Raw genomic sequence first — 14,899 nt, forward strand, 5'->3', positions numbered from 1 at the left:
CACCACCACCACACTGACATTCACCACCACCACCACACTGACCTTCACCACCACCACCACACTGACCTTCACCACCACCACTACCACACTGACCTTCACCACCACCACCACCACCACACTGACCTTCACCACCACACTGACCTTCACCACCACGCTGACCTTCACCACCACCACACTGACCTTCACGACCACCACCACACTGACCTTCACCACCACGCTGACCTTCACCACCACACTTACCTTCACCACCACCACACTGACCTTCACCACCACACTGACCTTCACCACCACACTGACCTTCACCACCACCACACTGACCTTCACCACCACCATCACACTGACCTTTACCACCACCACACTGACCATCACCACCACCACAAAGACCAACACCACCACCACACTGACCTTCACCACCACACTGACCTTCACCACCACACTGACCTTCACCACCACACTGACCTTCACCACCACCACCACCACACAGACATTCACCACCACCAACACACAGACCGACACCAACACCACCACACTGACCTTCACCACCACCACCACACTGACCAACACCACCACACTGACCTTCACCACCACCACACTGACCTTCACCACCATCACACTGACCTTCACCACCACCACATTGACCTTCACCACCACCACACTGACCTTCACCACCACACTGACCTTCACCACCACCACCACCACACTGACCTTCACCACCACCACCACCACACTGACCTTCACTACCTCCACCACCACACTGACCTTCACCACCACACTGACCTTCACCACCACCACCACACTGACCTTCACCACCACCACCACACAGACCTTCACCACCACCACCACATTGACCTTCACCACCACCACACTGACCTTCACCACCACCACACTGACCTTCACAACCACCACCACCACCACACTGACCTTCACCTCCACCACCACCACCACCACCACACTGACCTTCACCTCCACCACCACACTGACCTTCACCACCACCACCACCACCACACTGACCTTCACCTCCACCACCACACTGACCTTCACCACCACCACAACCACCACACTGACCTTCACCTCCACCACCACACTGACCTTCACCACCACACTGACCTTCACCTCCACCACCACACTGACCTTCACCACCACCACCACACTGACCTTCACCTCCACCACCACACTGACCTTCACCACAACCACCACCACCACACTGACCTTCACCTCCACCACCACACTGACCTTCACCACCACCACAACCACCACACTGACCTTCACCTCCACCACCACACTGACCTTCACCACCACCACCACACTGACCTTCACCTCCACCACCACACTGACATTCACCACAACCACCACCACACTGACCTTCACCACAACCACCACACTGACCTTCACCACCACCACCACACTGACATTCACCACCACCACCACACTGACCTTCACCACCACCACCACACTGACCTTCACCACCACCACTACCACACTGACCTTCACCACCACCACCACCACCACACTGACCTTCACCACCACACTGACCTTCACCACCACGCTGACCTTCACCACCACCACACTGATCTTCACGACCACCACCACACTGACCTTCACCACCACGCTGACCTTCACCACCACACTTACCTTCACCACCACCACACTGACCTTCACCACCACACTGACCCTTCACCACCACACTGACCTTCACCACCACCACACTGACCTTCACCACCACCATCACACTGACCTTTACCACCACCACACTGACCTTCACCACCACCACATTGACCTTCACCACCACCACACTGACCTTCACCACCACACTGACCTTCACCACCACACTGACCTTCACCACCACACTGACCTTCACCACCACCACCACCACACTGACCTTCACCACCACCACCACACTGACCTTCACCATCACCACCACACTGACCTTCACCACCACCACCACACTGACCTTCACCACCACACTGACCTTCACCACCACCACACTGACCTTCACCACCATCACACTGACCTTCACCACCACCACATTGACCTTCACCACCACCACACTGACCTTCACCACCACACTGACCTTCACCACCACCACCACCACACTGACCTTCACCACCACCACCACCACACTGACCTTCACTACCTCCACCACCACACTGACCTTCACCACCACACTGACCTTCACCACCACCACCACACTGACCTTCACCACCACCACCACACTGACCTTCACCACCACCACACTGACCTTCACCACCACCACACTGACCTTCACCACCACCACCACACTGACCTTCACCACCACCACACTGACCTTCACCACCACCACCACACTGACCTTCACCACCACCACCACACTGACCTTCACCACCTCCACCACCACACTGACCTTCACCACCACCACCACACTGACCTTCACCTCCACCACCACACTGACCTTCACCACCACCACCACCACACTGACCTTCACCACCACCACCACACTGACCTTCACCACCACCACCACACTGACCTTCACCACCACCACCACACTGACCTTCACCACCACCACCACCACACTGACCTTCACCACCACACTGACCTTCACCACCACCACCACACTGACCTTCACCACCACCACACTGACCTTCACCACCACCACACTGACCTTCACCACCACCACCACACTGACCTTCACCACCACCACACTGACCTTCACCACCACCACCACACTGACCTTCACCACCACCACCACACTGACCTTCACCACCACCACACTGACCTTCACCACCACACTGACCTTCACCACCACCACCACACTGACCTTCACCACCACCACACTGACCTTCACCACCACCACCACACTGACCTTCACCACCACCACACTGACCTTCACCACCACCACCACACTGACCTTCACCACCACCACCACACTGACCTTCACCACCACACTGACCTTCACCACCACCACCACCACACTGACCTTCACCACCACCACCACACTGACCTTCACCACCACCACCACACTGACCTTCACCACCACACTGACCTTCACCACCACCACCACACTGACCTTCACCACCACCACACTGACCTTCACCACCACCACCACACTGACCTTCACCACCACCACACTGACCTTCACCACCACCACACTGACCTTCACCACCACCACACTGACCTTCATCACCACCACACTGACCACCACCACCACCACACTGACCTTCACCACCACCACCACACTGACCTTCACCACCACCACCACACTGACCTTCACCACCACCACCACACTGACCTTCACCACCACCACCACCACACTGACCTTCACCACCACACTGACCTTCACCACCACCACCACACTGACCTTCACCACCACACTGACCTTCATGGCGCCGACTTTATTACCCTCAGGAGGGAAAGAGGAGGAGGACGGGAGGGGTTGGGGAAGGGGAGGGGAGTGGTAGGGTAAGGGGACGGGTTGGGGAAGGGGAGGGGAGGGGGAGGGGGCGGGGTTGGGGAAGGGGAGGGGAGGGGGAGGGTTAGGGGAGGGGGAGGGTAAGGGGAGGGGAGGGGGAGGGTAAGGGGAGGGGAACATTTACTAAGAGGGGGAAGGAGAAAGGGGGGGGGAAGGGCTGACAATAATTTTCTTCATCTTCTAGAGTAATTAGTATTTTCGTATTTATAAGTCTCAATTATTAAACTTTCTTGGTATTCGTTATTTTCGTTAAGTTTTTTGTCATTCGTCACTTTCGTTAACTTACGCTAATTAAGTTTTCTCATTCGTTACTCTACGCTAATTACGTTTTCAAATTCGTCATATTCGTTAGTAATCTAGCTTTTTTTTTCCTCATTAGCTGTTTTCTTTATGACACTTATCAGCGTTCTAAACCCCCCCCCCCCCCCCCCCCCTTTTTTTTTTTTTTTTTTTCTCTCCCCATATTTCCCATTTTTCCCCCTCCCTTTCCCATACCCTTTTTAATTTTGGACTAAACTATGCCCCTTTTTTTGGTACTTTTCATTTTTCCCAGAAGCCCATGTTGTTATGTTTTTGATTTTTTAAAAGGAAAGATCTTTACCTCCCCCTATCAAATTAACTCCCGATTGTCAAACATCACTGTCCTCTTACCAAAGCAAAAATGGGTCCGAAAAATAACGGGTGGGGCCCATCCGGGGGAAAAAATTGACCCATTGGGGAAATTCATAAAAGGGTTTTATAGAAATATGTATTGATGTCAGCTATGGTCTTAAAAGGGAACCCATTGTAAAAAATTTTTATCATCATCACATTTATATGATCGTGCTGACTGTTTTGGCTGTTGACACTTTTTAAAAAACAGACGATCACCCAAGATTATCTCTGTAAGTCTATTGCTCCGTTTTCACCTGTGTATTAGACTGATGAATTTCTTTTTACCAGCGAACCTTCACAATAAGACATCTAAGACGAACGTGCCTTACTAACTAAACCTGCCATAGCAAACCCTTTCCATAACAAACCTGCATACCAAACCCTTGTCAAAAACCACCATGCAAACGCAAAACAACTGTCATACAACCTGTCACAACAAACCTCCATTAGAAAACCTGTCAACAAACTACCTGCCATAAAAAACCTGTCATACAACCACAGCAACCGCTAACAACCACGACCTGACATGTACACACCCAACTGTCACACACCACCAACTGACCTTCATCACAACCTGTCATACAACCACATGTACAACCTGTCATAACAGACCGCTTAACCTGTCTAAGAGACCTGCCATGGCAGAGTTGTAAAGGAAACTGTTAGGAAACCTGGGCAACAGGTCGAACGAAGGAAGAGGGTGAGGTAAGAGGGGAGGTTAGGAGGGGAACGTAGGAGGAAAGGAGGATTACTAGAGGAAGAGAAAGGGCATAAGCCTGTCAATAATTTCATCTAGGTAAGCAAACCTGTCGTATTTAAATTCAATTAAATTCTTGGCATGTTATTTCCTGTTTATCAATTCGTCACTTCGTTAACTTGCTAAAATTTTTCATTACTACGTAACTTCATTTCAAAATCTCATTGGAACTTTTTTCCTCATTACTGTTTTCAACCTGTCATGACACTAACTGCCATAGCTCCTGTCATATACACCTGTCATAACAAACTCTGTCACCCACCTCACTCATACACTCTTCATACAACTGCTCTACTTCCTGTCATATAACCCATTTATACTGACATTCCTCAATGCTGACTCTCATTCATTACCTGTCATAACACCTGTCATAAATTTGCATGTTTAAAGAAGACCTTCTAGCCTTGGCCTGTCATAACAAACCTTACTAGCAACCTGTCCAAACATCCTGTCTCGTTACCAAAGAATGTCACTGGACCGTATGGCCGCCTGGGGAAAAATTGACTAATTGCAAATGCTCCTGAAAGGACCTCGTATACATCCTGTCATAACAACTGTATTGAGCAAATGTATAAAAATTCTTTATATCATCCATCATATAAATATTCTGATGCATAGACTTCATTTAGGCTGGTGACTACATAAGACTGGCTGATACCTAAGATTACCTTTATACTTTTCCCGATTAACACCTGTCTGACAGATTGTCATAAGCGTATCCAAACCTCAATAGCAACCTGTCATGACAAACCCCTAACCAAACCTGCCATGCAAACCTTCTATAGCAAACCGCCATATAAACCCTGTCATAACAAACCTGCATAAAACCTGTCATAAAAAACCCTTTGTCATAACAAAACCTGCCATAGCAAAACCTGTCATAACAAACCTGTCAGCAAACCTGCATAGAAACTGTCAACCTGCCATAACCTGTCATAAAACTGTCACAAACCTTCTAGCAAACCTGTCATAACAAACCTGCCATGAAAACCCTTAAAACCTTAAAACCTGTCATAACAAACCTGTCATAACAAACCTGTCATAACAAACCTGTCGTAAGGAAAAAAGTCCATCATCAAGAACAGGTGAACACGACCAATTAGCATTTGTGATTGTGGAGGAGGGGGAGGAAGGGAGGGGTGACGGAGGGGGAGGAAGGGAGGGGTGACGGAGGGGGAGGAAGGGAGGGGTGATGGAGGGGGAGGGGGGTGGGGGGAAAGAAAGAGTTTGTTTACTCTGAGATATAGTAATGAAGAAAAAATAATAATGGGGAGTAAGATTACACAGATTACAAGTCACGATAATAGTGCAGAGGAGACATAACCACGACATTCCAGATAATCAAAGGAATGAACTCAAATCGCCACCGAGATGGGTGGAGCAGACTAGAGAGCGACGTACAAGCAAAAAAAAAAAAAACAAACAAATGCACAGCTTCAAGCAAAGGTACAGTCCCAAGCAATCACCCAGGAGTGACGGGCATGACCTTCAATGTTTTATCTGGCAACACTGGCGGGGCAACCCTGATAAATTATCCAGAGAAGGGAGAGGCGATCATAGACAATGGTATAATGGTGTACGATCCTGTATTATCTTCTATAATCCTCTATAATTGGTTCTAAGCCTATATAATGGCAGTGTTATGATCTTTTTATGTCAACTTCCTGATTGGATCACTTTGTTATTGTTTTGGCGAGTATGTTCTGGAGATTACTGAATATTGCCCTAGTCTCTCTCTCCCTCTCTCTCTCCCTCTCTCTCTCTCTCTCTCTCTCTCTCTCTCTCTTACATGATCCTACATGGTTAGGTTAGGGTTCCTAACTTTATTTACAAGCTAAGAGCTATTACCTACATCAGCTCATTTGAAAGCCTTTTTACTGATATGAGACATAGAGGTATGGAACAAGATGAAGTTGGAGCCATCTGTGGGCCAGAGATTTCATTTGGCCGACTGGTTTTCTTTCGTCGATATCATTGTGCTCTCTCTCTCTCTCTCTCATTCTGATCTCGTTACCTGTCTATCGAACAATTACCTGTTTACGACCTGAAACAAACACCTGTCCTGGTCGATGATTAGCCCTCCCGCGAGAGAGAGAGAGAGAGAGAGAGAGAGAGAGAGAGAGAGAGAGAGAGAGAGAGAGAGAGAGAGAGAGAGAGAGAGAGAGAGATAGAGAGAGAGAGAGACAGTTACAGTATTTCGTGATGTCTCGATTGCATGACCCCGGCTCTGCTGTGTCCTCACTAACAACGGGTCGTGGTCTAGCCTCGTGGTAGCTTGCAGGAGGGAGAAGGGGGAAGGGGAAGGAACGGCAAAGGGAGGGGGAAGTGCCACAAAAGACACAGTGCCACAAGAGGAAGGGGGGTTAGGGGAGGGTAAGGAGTGGATAAGACAGTGAGAGGGAGGGAGGAGGTGGGAGGGAAGAGTTAGGAGGATGGAGGTGGGAGGAAGGGGAAGACTGGAGGAGGGGAAGACTGGAGGAAGGGAAGAGGTTTGTGTACGACAAACATAGGTGTGTTGGGAGGGGGTGAGAGGGAGATACACTAAGTTGCTCCTCCCTACAACCACTAGAACAAGGGGAGAAAGAGATAGGGGAGAGTGTGAAGGACATAGGGAAGACTGGGAGAGAGATAGAGTGGAAGAGAGAGAGAGAGAGAGAGAGAGAGAGAGAGAGAGAGAGAGAGAGAGAGAGAGAGAGAGAGAGAGAGAGAGAGAGGACAATCAAAAACAGAGACAGAGGACAATAAAATGGAAGAATTCCCAAGTCTTTGGGAAAGAAACAAGTGGAGGGGAAGAGGTGGGGTGGGGAGGGGGAGAAGAAGGGAGTTGGTGAGGAGTGTGGGGAGGGGAGAAGAGGGGAGCAAGTGGATCAATGTTCAGCAAACTGTGTGTAACAGTTACTGATGTAGTTACTACTCTGTCCCCCTCACTTGGGGAGACGGGTAGGGGATGGTAGGAGGGTAGGGGACAATAGGAGAGTTGGGGAGGCACTCACCTGGCACTTGAGCCAGGTGAAGGTGAAGGCGGCACCACTGGAAAACTTGATACACCAGCAGTGTGCTGCTATACTGTATGATAGTTACACAGTGGGAACAGATGTTGCCCTACGCAGTATGGTACCTATTGTCAGTCAGGTACCCAATGTCAGACAGGTTCCCACTGTCAGCCAGGGGCCTACTGTCAGCCAGGTGCCTACTGTCAGCCAGGTGCCCAATGTCAGCCAGGTTCACACTGTTAGCCAGGAGCCTACTGTCAGTCAGGTGCCCACTGTCAGCCAGGTGCCTCCTGTCAGCTAGGTGCCTCCTGTCAGCCAGGTGCCTCCTGCCAGCCAGGTGCCTCCTGTCTGCCAGGTGCCTCCTGTCTGCCAGGTGCCCACTGTCAGCCAGGTGCCCACTGTCAGCCAGGTGCCCACTGTCAGCCAGGTGCCTCCTGTCAGCCAGGTGTTTCCTGTCAGCCAGGTGCCTAGTCAGCCAGGTACGTCAAGTCATCCAGGTGCCTCCTGTCAACCAGGTGCCCACTGTCAGCCAGGCGCCTACTGTCAGCCAGGTGCCTCCTGTCAGCCAGATGCCTACTGTCAGCCAGGTGCCTACTGTGAGCCACGTGCCTACTGTCAGCCAGGTGCCCACTGTCAGCCATGTGCCTGTCAGCCAGGTGCCTACTGTCAGCCAGGTGCCTACTGTCAGCCAGGTGCCTACTGTCAGCCAGGTGCCTACTGTCAGCCAGGTGCCTACTGTCAGCCAGGTGCCCACTGTCAGCCAGGTGCCCACTGTCAGCCAGGTGCCTACTGTCAGCCAGGTGCCTGTCAGCCATGTGCCTGTCAGCCAGGTGCCTACTGTCAGCCAGGTGCCTACTGTCAGCCATGTGCCTGTCAGCCAGGTGCCTGTCAGCCAGGTGCCTACTGTCAGCCAGGTGCCTACTGTCAGCCAGGTGCCTACTGTCAGCCAGGTGCCTACTGTCAGCCAGGTGCCCACTGTCAGCCAGGTGCCCACTGTCAGCCAGGTGCCTACTGTCAGCCAGGTGCCTGTCATCCAGGTGCCTACTGTCAGCCAGGTCCCCACTGTCAGCCAGGTCCCCACTGTCAGCCAGGTGCCTCCTGTCAGCCAGGTGCCTACTGTCAGCCAGGCGCCTACTGTTAGCCAGGTGCCAACTGTCAGCCAGGTGCCCACTGTCAGTCAGGTGCCTACTGTCAGCCAGGTGCCCACTGTCAGCCAGGTGCCCACTGCCAGCCAGGTGCCTCCTGTCAGCCAGGTGCCTACTGTCAGCCAGGTGCCTACTGTCAGCCAGGTGCCCACTGTCAGCCAGGTGCCTACTGTCAGCCAGGTGCCTCCTGTCAGCCAGGTGCCTACTGTCAGCCAGGTGCCTCCTGTCAGCCAGGTGCCTACTGTCAGCCAGGTGCCTACTGTCAGCCAGGTGCCTGTCATCCAGGTGCCTACTGTCAGCCAGGTGCCCACTGTCAGCCAGGTGCCCACTGTCAGCCAGGTGCCCACTGTCAGCCAGGTGCCCACTGTCAGCCAGGTGCCCACTGCCAGCCAGGTGCCTACCGTCAGCCAGGTGCCTACTGTCAGCCAGGTGCCCACTGTCAGCCAGGTGCCCACTGCCAGCCAGGTGCCTCCTGTCAGCCAGGTGCCTACTGTCAGCCAGGTGCCTACTGTCAGCCAGGTGCCCACTGTCAGCCAGGTGCCTACTGTCAGCCAGGTGCCTCCTGTCAGCCAGGTGCCTACTGTCAGCCAGGTGCCTCCTGTCAGCCAGGTGCCTACTGTCAGCCAGGTGCCTACTGTCAGCCAGGTGCCTACTGTCAGCCAGGTGCCTACTGTCAGCCAGGTGTCCACTATCAGCTAGGTGCCCAATGTCAGCCAGGTGCCTCCTGTCAGCCAGGTGCCTACTGTCAGCCAGGTGCCTACTGTCAGCCAGGTGCCTACTGTCAGCCAGGTGCCTACTGTCAGCCAGGTGCCCACTGTCAGCCAGGTGACTACTGTCAGTCAGGTGCCTACTCTCAGCCAGGTGCCCAATGTCAGCCAGGTGCCTGTCAGCCAGGTGCCTACTGTCAGCCAGGTGCCCACTGTCAGCCAGGTGTCCACTGTCAGCCAGGTGCCCACTGTCAGCCAGGTGCCCACTGTCAGCCAGGTGCCTACTGTCAGCCAGGTGCCTACTGTCAGCCAGGTACCCACTGTCAGCCAGGTGCCTACTGTCAGCCAGGTGCCCACTGTCAGCCAGATGCCTACTGTCAGCCAGATGCCTACTGTCAGCCAGGTGCCCACTGTCAGCCAGGTGCCCACTGTCAGCCAGATGCCTACTGTCAGCCAGGTACCCACTGTCAGCCAGATGCCCACTGTCAGTCAGGTGCCAACTGTCAGCCAGGTGCCCACTGTCAGCCAGGTGCCTACTGTCAGCCAAGTGCCCACTGTCAGCCAGGTGCCCACTGTCAGCCAGGTGCCTACTGTCAGCCAGGTGCCCACTGTCAGCCAGGTGCCCACTGTCAGCCAGGTGCCTACTGTCAGCCAGGTGCCTACTGTCAGCCAGGTGCCTACTGTCAGCCAGGTGCCTACTGTCAGCCAGGTGCCCGCTGTCAGCCAGGTGCCTACTGTCAGCCAGGTGCCTACTGTCAGCCAGGTGCCTACTGTCAGCCAGGTGCCTACTGTCAGCCAGGTGCCCACTGTCAGCCAGGTGCCCACTGTCAGCCAGGTGCCCACTGTCAGCCAGGTGCCCACTGTCAGCCAGGTGCCTACTGTCAGCCAGGTGCCCACTGTCAGCCAGGTGCCTACTGTCAGCCAGGTGCCCACTGTCAGCCAGGTGCCCACTGTCAGCCAGGTGCCTACTGTCAGCCAGGTGCCTACTGTCAGCCAGGTGCCTCCTTCAAGGCTGGGGTGGGGCGGTGCATTGAGAGAACATTTTAAATATTTTCATGGAAAGAATCGCTAAACCCGCAAGACGCATACATCACCTGGATAATGAACAGAAAATCCAGATGGTGATCCAGTTAAGTGGTCAAGTTAGTGATCCAGTCAGTGATCCAGTCAGTGATCCAGTTGGTGACCCATCAGGAAGTATGATTTATGGGGAAGCGCTAAACCCGCAGAGGCTCATACGACATCATAGGAATAGGGAGAGCGGCTCCAACTCCTTAGATCAAGAGTTCCTAGTTAGCATTCGTATAAGAGAAGGTACCGTAGTGATCAAGATTCATTAAAACGAGGTCGTGAGCCTAGTCACTCAACTCGCTGGGGTTGAAGACTATCTACTACAATGTGCGTATCTCTCAGAGCACATACACCGACCTGTCAGTGCGTATACACCGAGAAATATACACAAGTATACACAAACCACTAGGAACCTCGTCAAACTTCGGGACGCCAGAAGCCTAAATAGGCCCTCTAGTAAGGTGATACACCTACTTACCTCTTACCTGCTCCTCAGGTGGCTTCCTCGGCCTTCGACGAACAGGTAACGCGCAACGCAACACCCCGATAACGCACACAATCCGCATATTTTTAGTCGCAACACAATGCAAGATTCACCACAACATCAGCACTACGTGTTGCAACTCTTGACCAGCTGAAGCCACACAACCTGCAACCCACCCTCACGGAAATCAGGATTATTCTTAATTTTATATTTTTTGTAATTATTCTAAGTAGCAGTAGCAGTGGTGGTATTATTATTATTATTATTATTATTATTATTAGTAGTAGTAGTAGTAGTAGTAGTAGTAGTAGTGATAGTAATAACAATTGTAATTATTATTGCTAATTCTATATACAGTTATATCAGTATTAGTTGCTCAGCAAGGATTACAGGTGAATTACAGGTAGAAACAAGAGGTAGACTATAGGTAGGCTACAGGTAGACTACAGGTAGACTACAGATCGACTTACATGTAGACTATAGTTAAACTATAGGTAGACTACAGGCAGACACAGGAAGTACACCTTACCGCTCGAGCCCCGACTTGAGTCGGTGACCGGCTTTTCCAAAGAGCCGTAAAAAACAAACCATAATTTTAAAATTTACGTAGAAAAAAAAAACGTAGATTTTTGCATCGTTGAAATTTATGACCCGGAAAAAAGGGCGCGTCAGGATAATTAATTCCGATATTAGGAGACACAACAGCTGATCAGAATCCGCGTTTTTTGTGGTAGCCTTTTTTAATTGTTCAGAGTTATCGCTTCTGACTCTTGATGCCACATTAACAAGCGGCAGTTAACAACCCCCGGAGCCTGTAATTATTCAGCTCATCCCCGCGGCCATCAATCTACATTGTAGGCTTTAATAACAGGAGAGATACGGCTCTAATAAGTGCTTATTTTCTCATTAAATGGACCATTCTGGCGCGCGTGTTTACATTACGGGTCCCGCCATAAATTACGCGCGCAACTAAGGGCTGGTAGACGGCTCAGCAGTGTTGCCATACTCCAGCCAGTCACCAACCCTCACCTTACAACACTATTATTATTATTATTATTATTATTATTATTATTATTATTATTATTATTATTATTATTATTATTATCATTGTCATTATTATTATCATCATCATCATCTGTGATGTAGCTATTCCACTTTATTATTATTATTATTATTATTATTATTATTATTATTATTATTATTATTATTATTATTATTATTACTATTATTATTATTATTATTATTATTATCATTATTATTATTATTATCATCATCATCTGTGATGTAGCTATTCCACTTTATTATTATTATTATTATTATTATTATTATTATTATTATTATTATTGTTATTATTATTATTATTATTATTATTATTATTATTATTATTATTATTATTATTAACGAAAGCAATAATAATAATGTTATTATTAATACAACTGAAGACCACAATAACCATTAAGGACTCGACTCATCCTTCACAGTCACTGGTGTCAGGGGCGCCCCTAACACACCCAACTAATCTTTCAATCGCTGGCTTCATGGCCCCTAACACAGCTAATCTTTTAGTCACTAGTGTCAGCGCCCCTAACACACTCAACTAATATTTCAGTCACTGGCATCAGGGGCCCTAACAAACTCAACTAATCTTTCAGTCACTGGCATCAGGGCCCCTAACAAACTCAACTAATCTTTCAGTCACTGGCATCAGGGCCCCTAACAAACTCAACTAATCTTTCAGTCACTGGCATCAGGGGCCCTAACACACTCAACTAATATTTCAGTCACTGGCATCAGGGCCCCTAACACACTCAACTAATATTTCAGTCACTGGCATCAGGGCCCCTAACGCACTCAACTAATCTTTCAGTCACTGGCATCAGGGGCCCCTAACACACTCAACTAATATTTCAGTCACTGGCATCAGGGCCCCTAACACACTCAACTCATTCTTAACAGTCACCAGCGTCAGAGGGCCACAACACAACTCACTTTCTGAACAAACTTAAACTGCATCATAAAAATTCAAAAGGGGTGCCACTGGATGCCAAAGCAGTGCCATAAATGTTGAAATATGGCACCGCAGAGAATGGCAGTGAAGTTTTATGTTTCATAACAGGAAATGAAGACGGCAGCAGTGACCGTGACAACAGTGACAAGGCGGCAGTGACCGTGACAACAGTGACAAGGCAGCAGTGACCGAGACAACAGTGACAAGGCGGCAGTGACCGTGACAACAGTGACAAGGCGGCAGTGACCGTGACAACAGTGACAAGGCAGCAGTGACCGTGACAAGTGACAAGGCGGCAATGACCGTGACAACAGTGACAAGGCGGCAGTGACCGTGACAACAGTGACAAGGTGGCAGTGACCGTAACAACAATGACAAGGCGGCAATGACCGTGACAACAGTGACAAGGTGGCAGTGACCGTGACAACAGTGACAAGGCAGCAGTGACCGTGGCAACAGTGACAAGGCGGCAGTGACCGTGACAACAATGACAAGGCGGCAGTGACCGTGACAACAGTGACAAGGCGGCAGTGACCGTGGCAACAGTGACAGGCCTGGTCACAGACCGGGCCGCGGGGGCGTTGACCCCCGGAACTCTCTCCAGATAAACTCTCCAGAAGTAGGCAGTGATCGTGACAACAGTGACAACAAGGCAGCAGTGACCGTGACAACAAGGCGGTAGTGACCGTTACAACAAGGCAGCAGTGACCGTGACAACAAGGCAGCAGTGACCGTGACAACAAGGCAGCAGTGACCGTGACGACAAGGCAGCAGTGACCGTGACAAGGCGGCAGTGACCGTGACAACAAGGAGGCAGTGATCCTGACAACAGTGACAACAAGACGGCAGTGACCGTGACAACAAGGCAGCAGTGACCGTGACAATAAGGCGGCAGTGACCGTGACAACAAGGCGGCAGTGACCGTGACAACAGTGACAACAAGGAGGCAGTGATCGTGACAACAGTGACAACAATGAGGCAGTGATCGTGACAACAGTGACAACAAGGCGGCAGTGACCGTGACAACAAGGCAGTAGTGACCGTGACAACAAGGCGGCAGTGACCGTGACAACAAGGCAGTAGTGACCGTGACAACAAGGCGGCAGTAACCGTGACAAGGCAGCAGTGACCGTGGCAACAAGGCAGCAGTGACCGTGACAAGGCGGCAGTGACCGTGACAAGGCAGCAGTGACCGTGACAACAAGGCGGCAGTGACCGTGACAAGGCAGCAGTGACTGTGGCAACTAGGCAGCAGTGACCGTGACAACAAGGCGGCAGTGACCGTGACAACAAGGCGGCAGTGACCGTGACAACAAGGTGGCAGTGACCGTGACAACAGTGACAACAAGGCGGCAGTGACCGTAACAACAGTGACAACAAGGCGGCAGTGACCGTGACAACAGTGACAACAAGACGGCAGTGACCGTGACAACAGTGACAACAAGGCGGCAGTGACCGTGACAAGGCGGCAGTGACCGTGACAACAGTGACAACAAGGCGGCAGTAACCGTGACAACAATGACAACAAGGCGGCAGTGACCGTGACAACAGTGACAACAAGGCAGCAGTGACCGTGACAACAGTGACAACAAGGAGGCAGTGACCGTGACAACAGTGACAACAAGGCAGCAGTGA

General features: G+C 50.9%; 1 protein-coding gene across 1 annotated transcript in view; it reads right to left on the reverse strand.

Moving 5' to 3' along the window:
• Positions 1–11,400, reverse strand: part of LOC128699467 (homeobox protein Nkx-2.8-like) — a 116,379-nt gene extending 104,979 nt beyond the window's left edge. The window contains exon 1 of the transcript XR_011393697.1: positions 11,251–11,400. The gene's annotated coding sequence lies outside the window, so the exon portion shown is untranslated. The remainder of the gene's footprint in view (positions 1–11,250) is intronic.
• Between the last annotated feature and the right edge of the window lie 3,499 nt (positions 11,401–14,899).

The sequence above is a fragment of the Cherax quadricarinatus genome, chromosome 61 (genome assembly GCF_038502225.1).
Source record: "Cherax quadricarinatus isolate ZL_2023a chromosome 61, ASM3850222v1, whole genome shotgun sequence".
NCBI lineage: Eukaryota > Metazoa > Arthropoda > Malacostraca > Decapoda > Parastacidae > Cherax > Cherax quadricarinatus.